Raw genomic sequence first — 8,920 nt, forward strand, 5'->3', positions numbered from 1 at the left:
TCGCAACCACTTCCTACAAACCCGCACATCTTCGGGATGTGTGAGAAAATTAGAGTACCCAGAAGAAACCCACACAGTCACAGGGAGAATGTGTGAACTCCACACAGACAGCAGGCAAGGCCGGGAGCAAACAGGCCTCTGATGTTGTGAGGCAGCAGTTTTACAAGATGTGCCACTGAGTCTACCATTGTTTATATGCAAACTTGGGCCAGTGTGAATTCTACGTTGGCTTACAAGTTGTTCTTTCAGGTTAGACAGAGATTCACATGTACCTCCTCTATCCTCATCTACTGCAACTAGCGTTCCCGATGTGGCCTGTACATCGGAGAGATCAAATGAAGACTCGGTGACTGTTTTGCTGAACATTTACGCTCGGTCTGCCTAGGCCTACAGGCTGTCCTGTTTGCCAACCATTTCAACTCCCCTTCCCATTCCCACACTGACCTTTCTGTCCTGGGCCTCCTCCATTGCCAGAGTGAAGCCAAGCACAAATTGGAGGAACAGCACCTCATATTGTGCTTACAAATCCCAGCGTTATGAACTTTGAATTCTCCACTCTTTATTAACTACCACTTATACTCCATTCTCCTTGTCCATTTCCTCCACCCTAGTCAGTTTACCAGTTCCACAGTTTCCATATTGTTTCTCTCTTGAGATCACACCTTCCCTAGCCAACAATGGGCCTACCAGGGCACCATTAAGAGTTATTAATTTGCGATCATTGCTCAGTGTGTAAAGTTTACGAAGTACATGATAAAGGAGACACAATGAGCTGGAGATGCAAAACAAAGTGCTGGAAGAACACAATAGGTCAGGCAGCATATTTTTCCGTTTAGTTTGGAGATCCAGCTGGGCCAGAAACAGACCCGAGTTCTGTGTTCACCAGCGATCCACTCACACCTACACTATCCTATACGCACTAGGGACAATTTACAATTTTACATAAGCCAACTAGCCGACAAACCTGCACATCTTTGGAGTGTGGGAGGAAACGAGCTCCCAAAGGAAGCCCGCAGTCACAGGGAGAACGTACAAACTCCACCCAGACCACCCATAGTCAGGATCGAACCCTGAGCTCTGGTGCTGTGAGGCAGTAGCTCGACCAGCTGTACCACTGTGCCGTCTATCCTTTCAATGTAAGCAAGAGGTGGACCTCGAGTTTGCACAGCAACTTTCATGTGCATTTCAGGACATTATTAAATAGTTGAAAACTAGAGAGCTATAGAACTATTGAGGGTACTCAAGGAGGTGGCTCTAGAAATCGTGGACACATTGGTGATCATTTCCCAATGCTCTATAGATTCAGGATCAGTTCCTGTGGATTGGAGGGTAGCTAATGTTATCCCACTTTTCAAGAAAGGAACGAGAGAGAAAACGGGGAATTATAGACAAGTTAGCCTGACATCGGTGGTGGGGAAGATGCTGGAGTCAATTATTAAAGAAATAATTATGGTGCATTTGGATAGCAGTAAAAGGATTGGTCCAAGTCAGCATGGATTTATGAAGGGGGAATCATGCTTGACTAATCTTCTGGAAATTTTTGAGGGTGTGACAATTAAAATGGATGAAGGAGAGCCAGTGGATGTAGTGTATCTAGACTTTCAGAAAGCTTTTGATAAAGTCCCACACATGAGATTAGTGGGCAAAATTAGAGCACAGGGGGTAGGCTTTTGACATGGATAGAGAATTGGTTGGCAGACAGGAAGCAAAGAGTAGGAATAAACGGGTCCTTGTCAGAATGGCAGGCAGTGGCGAGTGGAGTGCCGCAAGGCTCGGTGTTGGGGCCGCAACTATTTACAATATATATTAATGATTTGGATGATGGAATTAAAAGTAACACTAGCAAGTTTGCAGATGGCACAAAGCTGGGTGGCAGTGTGAACTGCGAAGAGGATGTTAGGAGGTTGCAGGGTGACTTGGACAGGTTGAGTGAGTGGGCAGATGCATGGCAGATGCAGTATAATGTAGATAAATATGAGGTTATCCACTTTGGCGGCAAGAACAAGGAGGCAGATTATTATCTCAATGGTGTCAGTGCAACGAGACCTGGGTGTCCTTGTGCACCAGTCACTGAAAGTAAACATGCAGGTACAGCAAGCAGTGAAGAAAGCTAATGGCATGTTGGTCTTCATAACAAGAGGATTTGAGTATAGGAACAAGAGGTTCTTCTGTAGTTGTACAGGGCAATGGTGAGGCCACATCTGGAGTATTGTGTGCTGTTTTGGTCTTCTAATTTGAGGAAGGATATCCTTGCTATTGAGGCAGTGCAGCGTAGGTTCACGAGGTTAATCCCCGAGATGGCGGGACTGTCATATGAGAAAAGGGAAAGACTAGGCTTGTATTCACTGGAGTTTAGAAGGATGAGAGGGGATCTTATAGAAACGTATAAAATTTATAAAAGCTAGATGCAGGAAAAATGTTCCCACCGGCACGGTAGCACAGCGGTAGAGTTGCTGCTTTACAGCGAATGCAGCGCCGGAGACTCAGGTTCGATCCTGACTACAGGTGCTGTACTGTAAGGAGTTTGTACGTTCTCCCCGTGACCTGCGTGGGTTTTCTCCGAGATCTTCGGTTTCCTCCCACACTCCAAAGACGTACAGGTATGTAGGTTAATTGGCTGGGTAAATGTAAAAAATTGTCCCTAGTGGGTGTAGGATAGTGTTAATGTACGGGGATCGTTGGGCGGCACGGACTTGGTGGGCCGAAAAGGCCTGTTTCCGGCTGTATATGTATGATATGATGATGATGATAATGTTGGGGGAGTCCAGAACCGGGAGCCACAGTCTAACAATAAAGGGGAGGCCATTTAAAACTGAGGTAAGAAAAAACTTTTTCACCCAGAGAGTTGTGAATTTGTGGAATTCTCTGCCACAGACGGCAGTGGAGGCCAATTCACTGGATGAATTTAAAAGAGAGTTTGATAGAGCTCTGGGGGCTAGTGGAATCAAGGGATATGGGGAGAAGGCAGGCACGGGTTACTGATTGTGGATGATCAGCCATGATCACAATGAATGGTGGTGCTGGCTCGAAGTTCTGGGCACCATGTTATAGGAAAGATGTCAAGCTGGAAAGGATGCAGACAAGATTTGCTAGGATGTTGCCAGGACTCGAGGGCCTGAGGGAAAGGGAGTGGTTGAGCAGGCTGGGGCTATTCCTTGGAGTGCAGGTGGATGAGCAGTGATCTTATAGAGGTGCACAAAATCATTAGGGGAATAGATCGGGTAAACGCACAGGGTCTCTTGACCAGAGTAGAGGAATCAAGAACCAGAGGACATAAGTTTAAGAGCATGGGGGGAAAGATTTAATGGGAAACTGAGGGGTAACGTTTTCACACAAAGGGTAGTGGGTTAATGGAACGAGCTGCCAGAGGAGGTAGTTGAGGAAGGTACTATCGCAATATTTAAGAGGCATTAGGACTGGTACATGGATAGGATAGGTTTAGAGGGACATGGGCCAAACGCAGGTAGGTGGGACTGGTGTAGCTGGGACATGTAGGTCGATGAGAGCAAGTTGGGCTGAAGGACCTATTTCCAGAACTGTACTGCTCTATGACACAGGGTAAGCCCAGAGTGAGGACAATACTTATCACTACATTACAGGAATGATGACACCATGGTAGAGGTGCACCAATGTAGAGATTTATGCAAGTGTTGCTACGACTAGCGAGGTTGGTTTGTTAAGGTTGTTCCTTTAGAATAGAAGCTGAGCCTTGACTCTTGAGGGCAGATGTTCATAAGTTCATGTGATAGGAGCAGAGTTAGGCCATTCAGCCCATTGAGTCTGCTCTGCCATTTGAACATGGCTGATCTATCTTTCCCCCTCAACCCCATTCTCCTGTCTTCTCCCCATAACCTTTGATGCTCTTACTAATCAACAACCTGTAATCTACGCATTACAAATATCCACTGACTTGGCCTCCACCGCCATCTGTGTCAATGAATTACACAGATTCATCACCCTCTGGCTAAAGAAGTTCTTCCTCATCTTTCTAAAGATACGTCCTTTTATTCTGAGACTATTCCCACTGGTCTTTGACTCTCCCACTAGTGGAAACATCCTCTCCACATCCACTCTACCCAGGCATTTCATTATTCGGTAAGTTTCAATGAGGTCCCCCCTCGTCCTTCCAAACTCCAGTGAGTACAGGCCCATTGCTGTCAAACGCTGTACATTATTATGATAGGCCAGCAGCAGCATCATCAAGGATGAGTTGCACCCCGGCCACCCCCTCTTCTCCCCTCTCCCATCCGGCAAGAGATGCAGAAGTGTGAAAACGCACGCCTCCAGGTTCAGGGACAGTTTCTTCCCAGCTGTTATCAGGCAATGCAACCATCCTCTCACCAACAACTAGAGCGCAGTCTTGAACTACTATCTACCTCATTGGAGACCCTCAGACTATCTACGATTGGACTTTACTGGACTTTATCTTGCACTAAACGTTATTCCTTTCATCATGTGAATGTCTCGATTGTAATCATGTTTTGCCTTTCCGCTGACTGGTTAGCACACAACAAAAGCTTCTCACTGTACCTTGTACACGTGACAATAAACTAAACTAACCATAAAATAAAGAGGAAGCATCTATGTCCGTTAGCAGTGAGATATTAAAAGAGATTTATAATAATTGGTAGCGGAATTAGTTTAGTTTCGTTTAGTTTATTATTGTCACGTGTACAGAGGTACAGTAAAAAGCTTTATCCGGTCAGGGGCAAAACTATACATGATTACAATTGAGTCATCCAGTATATAGATACACGATAAACGGTATAATGTTTAGTGCAAGATCAATTCCAGTGAAGTCCGACTAAAGCTAGTTTGAAGGTCTCCAATGAGGTGGATGGGAGGTCAGGACCGCTCTCTAGTTGGTGTGAGGACGGTTCAGTTGGCTGATAGAGAAGTGGCAAGGAAAATGTTATGCACTGCTGCAGGCATGGATCTGGACACAGTGACTGGAAGACTCTTGAGACAGAAACTTTAATCACATTTAAACAAAAGTAGACACAAAAAGATGGAGTAACTCAGTGGGTCAGGCAGCATCTGTGGAGAAAAGGAATAGGTGACGTTGCAGGTCGAGACCCTTCTTCAAAAAGTACTTGGATGTGCATTGTAGGTCTACAGACCTAACACTGAAGGGTGGGATTGGCTTGTGTAACTTTCTCCTCCGACAGAGAAGCATTACCCCGACAGCCTGCAGCATTGTACAGTTCTTGACTCCTGGACGTGTGAGATGGTGAAGAGTTACAGGCTGAAGGAGCTAGGCTTGGGAGGAACAGTTCTTGAGAGTCGTGTACATTTCGGAATCAATGCTTAAATCGAACGCAGATGGACACAAAATGCTGGAGTAACTCAGCGGGCCAGGCAGCATCTCCGGAGAAAAGGAATAGGTGACGTTTCAGGTCGAAGCCCTTGCTCAGATTGAGAGTTAGAGGAAAGGAAAACGAGAGAAATAGGAGTCACAAAGGACAAATGAATGAAAGATGTGCAAAAGGTAATTATGAGCACGGAAAGGTGGAGCACACAATGGTCCATCGTTCACAAGTTCACAGGTTCTAGGAGTAGAATTAGGCCATTCGGCCCATCGAGTCTACTCCGCCATTCAATCATGTCTGATCTCTGCCTCCTAATCCCATTTTCCTGCCTTCTCCCCTTAACCCTGACACCCATTCTAATCAAGAATTTGTCTATCTCTGCCTTAAAAATATCCACTGCCTAGGCCTCCACAGTCCTCTGTGGCAATGAGTTCCACAGATTAACTACCCTCTGACTAAAGAAGTTCCTCCTCACCTCCTTTCTAAAAGAGCGCCCTTTAATTCTGAGGCTGTGACCTCTGGCCCTAGACTCTCCCACCAGTGGAAACATCCTCTCCACATCCACTCTACCTGTGCCTTTCATTATTCTGTAAATTTCAATGAGGTCCCCCCTCAACCTTCTAAACTCCAGCGAGTACAGGCCCAGTGCTGTCAAACGCTCATCATGTGCTAACCCACTCATTCCTGGAATCATTCTTGTAAACCTCCTCTGGACCCTCTCCAGAGCCAGCATATCCTTCCTCAGATATGGGCCCCAGATCTGCTCACAGTACTGCAAATGCAGCCTTATACAGCCTCAGCATTACATTTTACTTTATCCCAATTAGGGGGCAATTTTACAAGGTCAACTAACCTACAAACCCCCAACCACTTTAGTATGTGGGTGAAAACCGGATCACCCGGAGGAAACCCACGCAGTCACAGGGGGGAATGTGCAAACTCTACACAGACAGCACCCAAGGTCAGGATCAAACTCAGGTCTGTGTGGCTGTGTGGCAAACAGCTCTACCAACTGTGTCACTATGCCACCCTTTAAAGGAGATGTGCGTGGCAGATTTTTGACATGGAGGGTGGAATGAACTGTCAGGGTGGCGGTATAGGAAGGTACGAGAGTGGTGTTTAAGATACCTTTGGATAAGTATATAGATATGCAAGAAATGGAGGAATATGGATCATATTCGTTTAACTTCAAGCGCAGGCTCGGCGATGTTTCGCTGAACACCTCTGCTCAGTCCGCCTAAACCTAGCTGATCTCCCGGTTGCTCAACACTTTAACCCCCCCTCCCGTTCCCAGACTGACCTTTCTGACCTGGGCCATTCCTCAGCCCGCCTGGCCAATCGATCAAGATCCTGACACCCATCCTCACCATCTACAATACCATCCACTTTTGTGTCATCTGCAAACTTGCTAATCTTGCCATGTGTGTTCTCATCCAAATCATTGATATAGATGATAAACAGGCATGGGCCCAGCACCGAACCCTGAGGCACACCACTACTCACAGGCCTCCAGGCCAAGAAGCAACCTTCCCACCATCACCCTCTGCTTCCTTTCATGAAGCCAATTTTATATCCATTCAGCTATCGGGCGTAGCGGTAGTTACTGCCTTACAGCACCAGAGACCCGGCTTTAATTCTGACTATGGGTGCTGTCTGTATGGAGTTCAGACCACGTTGAACTCCCCCTGTGACCACGTTGATTTTCTCCGGGTGCTCCGGTTTCCTCCCACATTCCAGAAACATACAGGTTTCTAGGCTAATTGTCTTGGTTAAATTGTAAATTGTCCCCAGTGTGTGTGTAGGATAGTGTTAGCGTGCAGGGATCGCTGGTCGGCATAGACTCAGTGGGCCGAAGGGCCTGTTCCCGTGCTGTCTCTTTAAACTAAACTAAAACTAAATCTCTCCTTGGATCCCAGATCAGACCTTCCAGACCAGCCTACCATGCAGAACCTTATCAAAGCTTCACTCTGAAATACTGATAGCGTATTTTTATTTCAGCTGTGGTCACTTGATGTTTACTTGACTGGTTGTATCTAGATTCACAGTCCTCGATCATTGGTTCAGTGTTACCTTTCCAGGAAAGTAACCTTGACAGAAATGTTCCACTGACCCATTGGGGCAACGAACAATTGACTTTATTCAGAAGATAGACACAAAATGCTGGAGTAACTCAGCGGGACAGGCAACAACTCCAGAGAAAATGAATGGGTGACGTTTCGTGTCGAGACCCTTCAGACTGATAACAGAGATGTACTGGCTTTACCTGAATAAGATTCAGGGACAGTTTCTTCCCAGCTGTCCTCAGGCAACTGAACCATCCTACAACAACCAGAGAGCAGTGCTGAACTATCTCATTAGCGACCCTCGGACTATCCTTGATTGGATTTTGCTGGCTTTACCTTGCACAAAATGTTATTCCCTTATCATGAATCTATACATGGCATGGGGGAACCACTGTGTGGGGGGGGGGGGGGGGGGGGACAAAAGTGGGAGCTGGCATGCTTTGTAACTTTATCAGCGGCGTAGGTGGCTGCTATGTGTATACATTGTGTATGCACGCAAAGAATCTCACTGTGCCCAGTGACATAAAGTATTCCTATTCCTACACTGTAAATGGCTCAATTGTAATCAGCTATTGTCTTTCCGCTGACTGGTTGGCACACAGCAACAAACTTTTCACTGTATCTCGGTGCCTGTGACAATAAACCAGACTGAACTGTACCTTTGAGGGACTGTTGTGGACTGCAGGAGGGAGGAGGCGGATGAAATGCTCTAGATAAGTAAATCAGGAGGGAAGGTGAACAAAATCTTTGGGGAATAACCGAGACACTCAGTCCACCGCTCAATAATATGGATTTTTATTTTATTGTGTGATTCTCCATGAAAATGACTGCAGGACATCACAACTGGGGGAAAAAATAATCAACCAGACATTTATTATTTTTCTTTAAAATGCAGCAACTTTGTTTAAAACTGTTTTAAAAAGCTGCCACTCCGATGCAACCGTTAGTGCAGGGTTCGACCATGTAGTTGGACTCACAAAGCTGTTGAGATTCTTCCTGTTGAGAGGGAACCAAAAATCAGTCAGTTCTAACACTAATGTTAAAGGCCGCGAGTATTTACAATGTGATCAGCTGAAGGCTTGAACTACACATCCTCTCCAATCTGGCAGTCAGTCTGCTGCGAGCATCCCCCCCCACCCCCCCTCTCTCTCTCTCTCTGCCTCAAGGACACACATACTTCCTGGAACGCCACTCCGAGACCAATCCGCCGCTGTTTTAATGTTGTTTGGCAAATTGCTCAATGTCAAAGCCGAATCCCCAGACCACTCAACAGTCCCTCAAAGGCGTCTGTGGGCAGGGTCCATGCCTCTCAGTCTTACATAGTGGGAACAGGCCCTTTGGCCCAACTTACCCATGCCAACCACCATGTCCCATCTACACTAGTCCCACCTGCCTGCGTTTGGCCCATGTCCCTCTAAACCTGTCCTATCCATGTAACTGTCCAAATGTTTCTTAAACGTCGCAATAGTACCAGCCTCAACTACCTCGTCTGGCAGCTCGTTCCATACACCCCCCACCCTGTGTGGAAAAAGCAACCCCTCAGGTTCC

Source organism: Rhinoraja longicauda, chromosome 28 (genome assembly GCF_053455715.1).
Source record: "Rhinoraja longicauda isolate Sanriku21f chromosome 28, sRhiLon1.1, whole genome shotgun sequence".
Lineage (NCBI taxonomy): Eukaryota > Metazoa > Chordata > Chondrichthyes > Rajiformes > Arhynchobatidae > Rhinoraja > Rhinoraja longicauda.